The following is a 13,960-nucleotide window of genomic DNA, read 5'->3' on the forward strand; positions in this document are numbered from 1 at the left end:
AGTATTGTGATTTCTCCACATGGTAGGAAGCTCCTGAGGCAAAGCAGTTACGCAAGTTTGTTTCCCTTTGGAAGGTGGTCACTAGAGTCTAGCTAGCATTTTGTATAATTTATTTGCAGATATATAGATTGAGTAGAGTTGGAGCCCCAGTTTGCACATGACAGCAGATAGCCAAACTGTTGTCCACTTCAGATCTCCAAAGAGATGCGTCCCAAAGCTGCTTACAGAACCCAAACTCACCTCTCTGCCCTCTTGGTTCTCTCAGCCTTTCTTCTTCCCAACTCCAACTGCAGCTTCTGTCAGGAGAAGAAAGGCATGTCACTTTTCATGACCTTCCAGGTATTTTACTTTCAGAACAATGCAAGGTGGTCTTGTATTAAGAAGCAATCATCTAACAATTATCTCCCATGGAGACACATCACCTGAATACCCTGAGCTATTAACATTCCGATCCTAGGTGTCCAGGTGCTGCTTTAAGGCAGGGGTGGGAATTGGATCTAGCCGGTGAGCCAGATCTCAACCTCCCGCAAGTCCCGTGGGCTATTTTGAAAGGTGGGCGGGGCCACCACATGTCAATCACTTAATGTCACCATGTCAAGTAAAGTGTTTAGCTTTGCTTATATGGCATGAAATCCAACCACGCAGTGAAAGACTATGGGGTTTGCTGGTGACACTAGTCACGATGACCACCTCAGGTGGCAGGACCCACAGGGGCAGCAGAACCTGATGTCTTTATCTCTCTCCCCCCCCCTTCCTGGCAGGGAAAGGGGGTGTCATTTTGTGGCTCACCTCAGGTGCCCAAATGTATTGGACCAGCCTTGGCTCTGATCATAATAACCATTATTTAATCAGGCCACAACTAGCAATTTCACAATTCTCTATTTAACATCAGGCAAGCTGTAACTTTCATCTTCGGGGAAAAACCCAAGAGGAACCATGTGCTGCTGATGCATAGATGAGGATGAGCACAGAGTGAAGGTGGGTCAGGAGCATGTGGATGGATGAAGGGATGAGTGTGAATGAAAGGTATATACATGTGTGAATGGAAGGTATATGGAGCTTTGGCCCCACCCTCTGTTGGCATGTCAACTCTGGAAGGTAACGTATGGCAGGAATGCAGTCCTCAGGCTGAAGAAGTCTCCCCACCGCTCATTTAGAGGATTTTGTATCAGGGATTAACTTAGTCAAAGGGTACTGATTATTTCTGGGAACAGAACCATCTGAAGCATCCGCCCGCTGTAAATAAAGCAACATTGCTCCCCCATCTATTCGTTGGGATGTGAAGCGCATGGTCTCATAGAGAGAGGCAGTGTCATCAACTGAAGTGCTGCCAAGTGCTCCCTTGACTTCCAGCATTCCTGGAAGTGAATAAGTTTTTCCTTCTCTTTACTGCCATCGTGAGCCACAAAGACATTTGTTCTTTCCTTTGTTCTGGGTTAAGGGGGGGAACTAGCAGGAGACAATGCAACAGCACGTTGCTATGAACCACTGGGCGGAGATACAACCAGTACATGTGCGTTTGACTACTGTTCCAAGGAAGGGATATTTGGCAAAGCCCCGTTTGTATCTTTGAAGGATATGCTAGTGAATGATTTGTTCTGAGATCACCACCTACACAGCCAGGATTTCTGTCTGTACACACAGGCGTGACTGGTTGGCCGTACAGCCCTGGAGCCTTGCCTCTTCTTCCTTCCTTCCCTGGGCAGTCTCCCTTCCTCTCAACCCAAATGCCTCCAGGCTGTATGTCATTGACAAGCAGCAGTTACCTCATGAATCAGACACCCCCATGTTCAGACCTTGGGCTCTTCCAAAGGAAATTCCTCAATGTGGAGCACAGGGGGGGATGTCTGACTCAGGGTGATGCTGTGGGGTTTGGAATAGACTATGGGAAAGTATCCCAGAGCACCTGCCATGTTAAGCCAATCCTATTTTTACCCAAGTTATGACAAACACCTAACAAAAATGGCTTTTTTTTTTACTGAGAAAAAAGCCACAAAAGAAACCCCACCTAGACAATGGTGACTGAGAGTAAAATTCTCCTTTGGCCCAGAAAATCAGCCGCCATTTGAAGCTTCAGTGAAGATACTCTAAACTGAGAGAGGGTGAGTTGGGGAAGCTTGATGAAGGGAAAGACCATGACGAGCCCTTTTGAAAAGGCCAGCATTCTACCCACAAGGCCACACAAGTGCAGGGCAAGGCCTTGTGAGATCACTCAAAAGACCAGGAGGGCCCCTTGCAATTGGAGCTAGCAGCACCGTCCCACAAATTGGTCCCCGGTGCACAAAAGAACACAGAACCATGAGTTAAAAGTATGATGTGGAGGTGACCATAGAGTCAGAAGGGGGCCTTGTAGGCCACCAAGTTCATCTCCCTGCTTGATACAGAACTGGATCCTCTCCAACAGATGACTGTCCAGCCTCTGCTTGAAGACCAGCTTGCATTAGGGAAGCAGGATTTCAAGTTTTGCAGAATTTTGATCCAGTTACATACATGAGGATGGGAAAAGACTGGAGTAAACGTGGATATAAAAATGAGAATTTTCTTTAAGGTGATTGCAGATATCTTGAGGTGGTTGGAGACTGCAGGCTATTAGTTGACAAGGACCATTAAAGACCCAGATTTCCCAGGATGAAGGATGTCAGACTACCTACTGGTATTTCCTCCTAAGATGCTCCCTGAATTCTTGAGTGCTTTGGCCAGAGTAGAAACTTGGAAAGTGGCCTACCGGACATGCCCTAAATATCTGAGATTCCCCACCACCACCCCTCCATTAAAAAGGTGAAAATAGAACAAATGGATTCACCATATAATCTTAATCAGTATTTTAAAATATGTAATACTGTCCAATATGTAAAACTAGTTGTACAAATGTGCACACATGTAAGCCAGCAATTAAAATCTGGCTAAAATTTCTGAAAGTTGTATTCTCTTTTTCTGTCACAGTAGGAATCAGTATGTGGGGTTCACCTGACTCCTTCTCATGCAATGAGACTTGTACCCTTTTCTTCACCCCATGTACCCACTGACATTGGCTCTGGGCAGGTCAGGAGAACCCCCAAAACAAAGTGTTAAAGCTTAGAGAAGATTTCCCTGTAAGCTGAAATGCTTGAGCTGTCAGAACGATCAACTTAATGCAATGCTGAGTTCCTCCCAGTGACTATTGAAAGTTGCCCAAAGAAGGTATTTGCTGCACAATGAACTGTTTTTGCCATAATTATTGTTCAGCATCTGGGACTGGCTCTGATGTGCAGGTGCTAATTTGAGGGATAGTCCCGGTTCTCTCTCAGTCATCTTCTTGCGACTAACCAGAAAAGGGGTGTTCTTTTTCACACGAAGCATCTACAGCGTTTGAGGAATGGCAAGGCTGTGAGAAGGTCCTAAGCAGCCAGGAAAGCTGATAACCACTGGTTACGCTAATCATCCAAATATCACCTTGGCCACATTTCAAAGTGGAGACTGGGCCAAAAATACAAGAGGCAGAAGAGCATTTTGAGGCTCTGCCCGCAGTCAGTTCCAAAATAGAGGAGGAGGTGTGTTTGTGGGTGTGTGGAAGAGGAAGGTGTCTTTGTTGCTTTGGGTATCATGGTAATCAGAGTTTGTGGGAGTCAGGTTTGTGGTAGTCTTGGCTGTGCCAAAAAAAATAATTTAATCTACTTACTTAGGAAAATATTTTTTTATACCAATAGGGACATCTGAGGCTCGTTTCTTTCCACATTCCACTTTGATTGTTTTGGATATCTATACAGAGGTCTTTGCCGTTGAGGGTGCCCACTCTGATAGACAGAAGGTCAGTCAGTCAGTCGGTATAAATAGCCAAGCCTACTTCACAGGGATGCTGTGAGGATGAAATCGGGGTGGAGAACCATTTATGCTATCTTGAGCTTCTTGGTGGTGAGCCATAAATGGCATAAGTAATTAAGAAGGTCTCTAGTTCTATCAAAGCATCAGATTTTTGTCTTACAAAGACCTTTTGAATCCACACACCATCAGAATCTGAATTTTCAAAACTGGGAGCTCATCCCATTTGACCCTCCCCACCCCAGTTCAGCTGTAGCCCAATTTGTTGGGCAACAAAGACAGGGGTGGAGGAAGGGGGTGTGGTGGGGGCGGGCCACCCTGGGTGTCACTACTGAGGGGGTGATAAAATGCTGGGCGGCATTCACCATGGGGCCTACTGTGTGCCTGAGCCATGTATTTCTCCTGGGAGTGAAGCAGTGGCTTGGCGCCCACAGGCTCCACACTGCCCCAAACGGTCTGCCCACTGCCTCCCCCTCAGCTGTAGGACAGACTCTTCAGAGGCCCCGCTGAGCGTCCTGCCCTGGCTTGCCCCGTCCCGTGGGTGGTTGGCCCCGCCCCTGGGCACAGGGTACGCACACCTCCCCAGGTGCCCAATCAGCTTGCTCCACCACTGATTCTAGATCCTGCGATCCATAAGGGTGTTAGGGCTGAGTGATGTCCGGTTTCCAACATCACGATATATCACCAGCTAAACATCACAATATACCAATATATGACAATGTCTGAAATCAGGATGCAACTGTGTGGAAGCGAATGGGACAATGTCCTGACAACTGCTACTACTCAGGAGTCTAAAACAGAGATATTTTTACTTACATTTAACATATTGTTCCAACTGTTATTTTATAGTATAGAGCAACAGAGATGGCAGGAATCATGAGAGAATCATGATATCCCCCCCCCCCCACGTCATGATTTTTTACATAGCACACACACACACATCGTGATTTGCAATATATCACCATGCCAAATATTATGAAACTGTTACCATGATGTGGACTTCAAACCAATTTTGGATGATATATCCTAAATGTTAGTTTTTCTCAATTTGGGATCACTCATAGAAGGACCACCCTCCCTGTTTATTCAGGATGTATAAGAAGCTTCTGGGAAAGAGTCTAGGTGTCAGACAGGAAGTAAGGACTATGGTCACATCTTCACCTCCCCCCCACCCCCCAAAAAACCTGAGTCCTGGTGATGTTGATGATGATAATTTTATTATTTATACCCTACCCAACTGGCTGTAGTTTGTTAAGGTGGCTGGGAATTGTGGTTCTGTTCCCAGTTCTGTTCCCAGGATTCTTTGAGAGAAACCATGTGCTTTAAATATATTGTGTGGCTGTGTTGCGGACCTTCCAGTAGGAAAAATGGGTACAGGGTCTGCAAAAACAGATTCCCCCACCCACTGACTCTAGGCCCAATTGGTACACACAGAGTATCCTCATTACATAAAAAGGAAAAGCTGCTTATTTTGAGGGAAGGGAATAATATTCTGTGTATATGTAAGTTTAAGAATTAATGGGCTAATTGCATTTTTTTTAAAAAAAACCTCTCCCACTATGAAAAGCTGGGCCACCATGTCTCCCGTGAGTATCAAAGATGTCTGGAAAGCTACTCTAGGGATGTACAATTCCTGTCTGCATTTGTAGGAAGCCTCTCTCTCTGCCACGGATGAAGTCGATGAAGTCCTTCATTCAATACAGATATATTTTTAGAATTCTGAGCAAAGAAGAGGGTCATGCTGTTGACAGATGCAACCTTGCCTCAGCTCCGAAGCATGATGTCAATTTTATTGCATTCCCTGATAATCCCTCACTCCAACCAGCACATCAGCATTAGCAGCAAGTCAGCACTCACTAAAAGCAATGATGCACTTTATGCTGGGGCTCTGAGATTCCTCTGGCATTTGCTCTGCAATCTAGATTCTTGCCAGTGCTTCTCTTTCCATGAGCTCACACTATAAACATTTTCACACACCCTTCCCCTAATGCAATGTTCAGTACAATCAGGCAGAAGGGGGCTCTTTTTCATTGACTGATGCTGAAAGGTGGAGGACGGGGAAGGCAAGGTTGGAGCAGGGCAGGAATAGTATTTCCTGCTCAGCTAGCTTGCCAATCAACACTGGAGGCCAGCAGAGCAGGGACATGTCTTTCTAACTAGCTGCGCTTGCCACCTGAGTGTGAATGAATGCAACCTTCAGCCATCCAAGTGGTTCTCTGAAATACTGCAGCAGTCAGGGAACTGGTCAGCCCCCTGTTACTTAATGCAGCCAGGGGGTGACTTAAGAGGAAGAAGAGAATTTGCTTGCTTAAATAAATACAGTGATGCCTCGCAAGACGAAAAGAATCCGTTCTGTGATTCTCTTCGTCTAGTGGTTTTTTTCGTCTTGCGAAGCAAGCCCATTGACGGATTAGCGGATTAGCGCTATTAGCGGCTTTTAGAGGCTTTTAGCGGCTTATCTGCTGATCAGATCAGCTGATAAGCGGCTTAGCGCTATTAGCAGCTTTTAGCGGCTTATCTGCTGATCGGATCAGCTGATAAGCAGCTTAGCGGCTTAGAAAAAGGGGGGAGGGGAAAAACCCAGCAGGAACTCGCAAGACATTGTCGTCTTGTGAAGCAAGCCCATAGGAGATTCATTTTGTGAAGCACCTCCAAAACCGAAAACTCTTTCGTCTAGCGAGTTTTCCATCTTGGGAGGCATTCGTCTTGCGGGGCACCACTGTACAGAACAATACAACACCAGCTGAGTAGCAGAGCAAAAGGAAAGCGTAATAGCTCAGATGGAATGGGGTGGAAGATGGAGAAACCTACTAAATTTTGGGCATGCTGTTTGATGTGCAAACACAGTGAGCAGTTTAACCCAGATTATTCAGTTAATAGTTTGTCTCTCAAAGGGAGCTGGATCAAGCAACACACAGATCGCTACAAGTTATAAAGGAGAATCATATGATGAATTTAGCAGCAAGAGGTCTAGCTGCATGGAGAGTTGGGCTGTTTCCATGCTAGAGTCCTTCTTCTTACCTGGATGAAGCAAAATTAGAAGAGGTAACACACAGATTCGCCTATGAAAGAAGACTCAGAAATATGTCCTATTGAATTCAATGGTGTTTCCTCTCAGGAAAACAGGAGCAGAATATGCAGCCTTAACCTATAGCCATATTATCCAGCAATGACCCTTTCCCATAGTAAAATATCCTCATATAATGCTTACTCAGTAAACTCCATTCAGCAAAGTTCCCCAGCAATGTTAGTTAACAGTTTCTTCTTTGCAGGCTCAACCCACTTTATTGCTTCCCTCAGCTGAGGGCTAAACTAGATCTGTGTAATAAGCATTTTTCTTCTTCAAATGAATAGTTGAGTTCTTCAAGATGAACTGGTTTTGGAGCATTCATCCTGATTTGTTTTCAAAGAGGTTAGATGACATTGCTTCAGAACCAACGTTATCCCACACTTTCCAGCACATTTTCCCATCAATTTCCTTATCATAAAAGGTCTGATCCTCTTGAGAAGTTGGTCAACCCTAATTGCACAGCCTGGATTTGCCAGGAAGTGATTGAAACAGCAGTCTGGAATCAGCCCTGCTCACAAGGTAGGCCCAATGTCAGCTAGTAGAGTTCTGAAGTGGTTCTAGTCATAACTCCAGGGATGGTTCCAGAATGTAGCACTGGTTGGCTAGGATCATGTGGGCATCAGGATGAATTCTTTTTCAAGAAATACCCCCAAAGCATATGTTATCTGTGGAAGTAAAAAGGGCGCAAGCTGGCAGCAAAATAAAAGGAAATGTCTTTTGCTCTCCAAGTCCCCTTTTTGCACCAAAACTGTTCACCTGCAAAACAGTTTGGCATGGCATGAATTGAAATAACCACTCACAACTTGGGCAGATTACATAGCTTTGGAAACCATCTAGTCAAGAACCAAAGAATAGAGAGAGAATCCTTTCCTTTTGGTGCTGGGTGCCCTTTCGGCTAGACATTGGCACTGGAGCTTGGGAGACAATGTGCGCAGAGTCAGACAAAGGGGATTTAGAGAGCAGGCAGCAGAGCTGTTAAGCTTTGGGATCATTCTCCCTGTGTCATCTCTGGGATCCATGTTGGTCCAGTTTAAGCACTAGCATGATGATCGCATGATTTCATTCCTGAAGCTTTTCCAATTTCTGTTTGTTTATGAAAAGAATTCTCTTGACAACACTGTTTCCAAATGAGTGTTCAAGGCTGGGAGTTCCATCACATATGATGACAGCAGCTAGGTGTGTCCCCGTGTGTGCGCCTAGGATTTGTGTGAGGAAGTCTGAGAATCAGGAAACTCAGTGAGGAAACTAGAAGGAATGGTATGTGCTCTCTGGGAAAGGCAAAGTTCGCACTTTGCAAGGCCTCCAGGATTTTTGTTCCTGGACAGGACGAGATAAGCTCATCTCCAGGAAGCATGATTCACCTCTGCGGTGGAAATGTATTTAAAGAGTTTATCTTGATAAATAATGGCTGGTATAAAAATACCTTCCTCCTTAGCCATCTCCAAGCACCACCATGGCTAGCCAAGGAGCAGCAGTCAAGCATCTCTTTCGCTTGTCCAGATCTTTTGCTGAGCAGTTTCCAAATTGCAATTCTCTGCTCTTCAGGGCCTCAAGGCAACTGCTGGGTGGTAGATGTTCTTGAATTGAATGTATTGACACAGAGACGGTGTCACTGGTTTCATTAGGGCACTGAAACAAGACAGAAGCCCCAGGAATCTAATATTCAGCCCTCAAAGTTTCCATGCATGGACTTGAAAATAGCCATCAAACTTCTCTCACACACTCCTTACGTGGGGTTGTGCTGTCAGACTGGAAGACACTGGTCACTCAGATGAACATTCTGGCCAGTGTAGATTTGACATTCATCTTCAGAGAGATGTAGGCAAAAAGGAATCTGCTGGAGGGTTCGCATGTGTAAAAAGCACCACTAGAGTCATGTGGCTCTTGAAACCCGACTGTCCTCGTAAGTGCGCCATTCATAGGAAATGGCTGCAAAACACATGTGGAAGGTCAGAGATAGCCGAACAGCTCTGTTTACATCTGGAATGCCAGAGAGTTCACATGGCTAGAAGGGCTTTTGTGTGGCTTGTCTGTGGTTTCCCAAACAGAAAGAGAGGAGGGCTGGCTGCTGGCAAAGAACCACCACCTTGCTCTTTTACAAAAAAAATGTACACAATCCCTTTTGCTGGGTTGCTGCCTGCAGAGGAGATGCTGGATTTCTTCAGCCAAAGGATGTGTCATTGATGAGAAATGCTGCTAGCAACTTTGAAACCTAATGCCAAACAGAAAGCAATGACCACACCAATCCAGCATAATCCAGAAGTTGTGCAGCCTAAGAAAGCTGCTTTATCCTATGCCACACTATAAGCCCATTGAGCTCAAGATTGTCTACATTGTGTGTGTGTGTGTGTGTGTGTGTGTGTGTGTGTGTAAACTGTGGCCCTCCAGAGGTTGTTAAACTACAACTCCTATCACTCCTGAGCACTGGCCATGCTTGCTTGAGGCTGAGAGGAGTTGCCAGGCATGGACCCTGGGACCTCCTGAAAACAAGGCAGGTGTTCTACCACTAACTTACAGCCCCTTCCTAAAAGGCAAGGGCTAATTACTTAGGCAGCTGGGCAAATGGTTTTTATAATGAATATATCAGGGATGTGGTGTTTTTGCAGTGCAGCTCCCATCATCCCTGAACACTAGCCCTGGTAGCTGGGATTGGTGGAAGCTGGAGCCCAAGAACATTTCACAGAAGCACAGAACTGCAAAGTTGGAAGGGACCACAAGGGTCATCTAATCCAACCCCCTGCAATGCAGGAATCTTTTGTCCAACAAGGGACTCAAACCCTGAAATTAAGAATCTCATGCTCTACTGGCTGAGCTATCTCCTACTATATTGACGAAGCTCAGGTTCCCCATCCTTTAAACATGTATATTATAGCTCTTCCCAGAAAATAGCATAAGATTCAAAATAACTCAAGTGAAATGTTCCACCACTGTTTCCTCCTCCTCCTCCTCCTCCTCCTGCTGCTTCTTCAATTGGCCTTGCTTGAGTAAGAGGCTCCATCCTGAGGCTGCCTTTGATCCTTGCAGCTGTTTCAACTCACTGGGGATATACTGACAGACCACATTCTAAAGCTTGTCTGCTGTTCAAGAATATACCATGATTCGATCCCTCCAGTGATTGGAGGAGGGAAATTATTGCAGAGAACATCTGGGCATGCATATGTAGACAGGATTACCATCACACTCCCCAAAAAGGCCACCAGGGATTGTAAAGGGGTAAAAATGGTCGGAGAGGGAAGCAACAGGGACCATACTGTGGGTGTCTGTTATAGACCTCAAAGCCAGACCAAAGACCTGAATGATGCCTTCCTAGAGCAATTACCAAACATTCAAAAAGGAGAGATATAGTAGTCATGGGAGACTTCAACTATCTGGATGTGTGTTGGAACTGAAACTCTGCCAATAATGCAAGGTCCAAGAAATTCCTCCATTGCCTCGCTGAGGATTTCATTTCCCAGAAGGTGGAAGAAGTGACAAGGGGATGAACTATCTTGGACCTGGTTCTCACCAACAGGGAGGAACTGATCAACAAACTGGAAGTACTGGGAAACCTGGGAGGAAGTGATCATGTCCTCTTGGGTTTCATCACACAGAGGCAAGGAAAAGCTGAGTGTAGTCTGACATGCACACTGGACATTCAGGAGGCTGATTTCAAAAAGCTTAAGGAACTACTGGGTGAGATCCCATGGTCTGGGATACTCAAAGAGAAGGGAGTCCAAGATGGATGCAAATTTCTTAAGGGTGGAATGTAGAGGGCACAAAGGCAGACACACCTGACAAGAAATTAAAGTGGGAGGCATCTAAAGAAACCAGAGTGGCCACATAAGCAGCTTACAGATCATAGAATCATAGAATCATAGAGTTGGAAGAGACCACAAGGGCCATCGAGTCCAACCCCCAGATGAGCTGAGATGTAAGAAATGAATGTACAGTGGTACCTCAGGTTAAGAACTTTTTATTCCTTCTGGAGGTCTGTTCTTAACCTGAAACTGTTCTTAACCTGAAGCACCACTTTAGCTAATGGGGCCTCCTGCTGCCGCTGCACTGCCACTGCACAATTTCTGTTCTCATCCTGAAGCAAAGTTCTTAACCTGAGGTAATATTTCTGGGTTAGCGGAGTCTGTAACCTGAAGCGTATGTAACCTGAAGTGTTTGTAACCTGAGGTACCACTGTATAAGAAATGGAAGAAAGGAGAAATCAGAAAGGAGCACACCCACAACCCAACTTAATGGGCATTGCCATTCAAGTGGGGGGGGTGTGCCATGTCATGTGAGCGATTACGTGGAGCAGGGCTTACCTCCAACCCCCCCCCCAATATTTTATTCAAGTTAGCACGTCTGGCTATACGTAGGAATGCCATGCAAGGCACTTATATTTTCTTGACAGCAGGTTTCCATCTGTTTCTGCTGAGCTAAGTTGGATTTTATGGAACAGCCACTGGAAGGAAACCAAGCATCACTTGGAAATACAGCGGAGTTCAGGTGGGGGTTCGATTTGCAACTTGATCTGTGATGATGAAGGAGGGCTGTGAAATCAGGGCAAACAGGACTGCAGCCTGAAATGCTTAATAAGAGGCGTTCAGTGGGAAGCGAGCCCCGTTTCCCGAAACTGGAGCCTACGAGTCTAAATGGAGTTCAAAACGCCTCCTAAGTGGAGCCAGGCTGTGGGTCTCGGTCCTGCACACTCCTCCTTCACACAACTGCCTGGTTCCAATTTGCTTCTTCCCACTTGGCTCCTTGCTCCAAGAAAGCTCAGCGAAATCATCTTCCTCCCCCCATCCCCCATCACTGCACCGATGACCCAAAGGGAGCAGTGAGCGGGATACGAGAAAGGGTGGAAACAGCGACTCTTGCTCTGTTTTGTCATGAATTTCCTGTCAAGAACCTCTGCTGCAGCAGCCAAGGAATGTAGGCACAGGCCAAGAGTGACCCCGTATTGTGACTCCACCCGGCTCCGAATCTACTTGTACTCTCGTCTCCCCGCTCTGTTCCCTCCTCTTTCCGGGCAAGTGAAGCTCTGGCGGGGAAGGGCTGCCTTATTCTTTTCCACTTCTCGCACTTAAATTGATTCCTGGAGCCATTTCAAAGGAGTTCTTCCAAAAAGGACTCTGTGCCAAAAGTAGCCATTTTCTAGCCTGCTCCTCCTGCCTTTGCAAAGGAAAGAAGGGTTGTGGCTCCCTCTGCTGGTAAGACGAGAACTGGCTGTTTGCAGCATAAGATTCTGTAAACGAAAGTCTATAGAGTACCACTGATAGGAAAAGAGGAGCAAAAAGTCCCCTTGATCTGGCCGGCTTGGACCACTAAATACACATTCTCTCTCCCCTTTTCTCATTACAACCCATTCTCCTCTTCTACTGTCTGTTCATTAAAAAAACAAAACCAGAAGTAGCTAAATACAGAAAAAAAATTATAGAAAAGCTCTGTATGAAATTTGTATTGACGCAAGTATGCATTTACCTGCATACATCCTCATTTTCTAGGCTTTCCTTACTCTTTCTCCTGCTGTGTCTCAACTTGGATACTGCGCAATCTGTGACAACTGGAACATTTTACTTCTTACTATCTATCCGCTTTATGTGATCCCCAAGCTAAGGAGATAAACAACCTTTAGAAGACCTCTGAAGATTTTTTATGTTTAATGTTTTATTATGTTTTTATATATGTTGAAATCTACCCAGAGTGGCTGGGGCAGAGAGAGAAAGAGAGGGAGAAGGAATGGAAATGACTAAATGTTTATTTTCTGTACAAAAAGAGTTGATGGCCTGTGGCCCCCAGGAAAGATCCAGCCCACCAAGCTGCTAGAAATGGCCGGCCATCCCTGACAGCTTTGTCTTTTAAAACCATCTTCCCACTACATAAGGTAGCATTTCTCTTTATCCCAGTATTGGACAGTATACCTGCACAGACTGTATTTCTGAAGTGCCTATATAAATTTGGGAGTGCAGTTGCCTTAAATTGTTTTTCAATGTTAAATGTTAATCTGGATGTTTGTATTTGTATCTGTGGGCTGTTTAGGGGCTTTTGTTGGGGAGTGTATTTTTAATTAGTTTGTATGTATTAGTATCGTTAATTGTTTTAATTACTTTTATTATGTATTTTGTGCTTTTATATTGTGTTGTGAACCACCCTGATACCTTCGGGTATAGGGTGGCATACAGATTATTATTATTATTATTATTATTATTATTATTATTATTATTATTATTATTTCAATCCCACCCATCTGACTGGGTTTCCCCAGCCACTCTGGCGGCTTCCAACAAAATATTAAAATACAACCATTCATCAAATATTAAAAGCATCCCTAAACAAATATTAAAAGCATCCCTAAAATAATGATGATGATGATGATGTAGATACCGCTGCCAAAATCAAAGATTGTTTGTTGGATGTAAGAAAAGCAGAACTAGGAATAAGACTTGCACCCACTGGAAGTGTGTCAAAGTTTCCCTTCTATTTTTGACCCTTGAGCCACTTTGCGAACCCTGCCCCACCCTATTGTTCCTCTAAGAAGTGTAGTGTGAAGGACATGAGGCGAGGCTCCCTCATCACCTTCCTGTCAAACCATGACAGCTTCTATTTCTATTATTACACAGGAAAGCCCGTCTAAGCTTTATTTATTTTTTATTTTTAAGTTCCCACAGCAGCCCAAGTGGAAGTGAGATAAAGGCTATTTAGTTCCGACCCCCTCATAGCATCACAATGGGAAAGTGTGGCTTCCCAACAGCAGGGAGTCTAGATACACAGCAAGGGTATAAAAAGCTGCAGAGGGTGCTATATTTATCTGAGCTTATTAATAGACTTTTTCTGGTCTTGAGGAAATTAATTGCATTTCCAAGAAACAGTAAATGACTTTCAGGAAATAATTCAAACCAGCAAGCAAGCGGAAGAAGAATTCTCCACACCCAATAGGCCTTTGGTCGGCCAAAACTGGGTGGCTTTAAAAGAAAGAAAGAAAAAAGCACTGTACAGTGGTACCTCAGGTTAAGTACTTATTTGTTCCGGAGGGCTGTACTTAACCTGAAACTGTTCTTAACCTGAAGCACCACTTTAGCTAATGGAGCCTCCCACTGCCGTCGCGCCACCGGAGCCTGA

Source organism: Podarcis liolepis (genome assembly GCF_965112155.1).
Source record: "Podarcis liolepis genome assembly, chromosome: 2".
Taxonomy (NCBI): domain Eukaryota; kingdom Metazoa; phylum Chordata; class Lepidosauria; order Squamata; family Lacertidae; genus Podarcis; species Podarcis liolepis.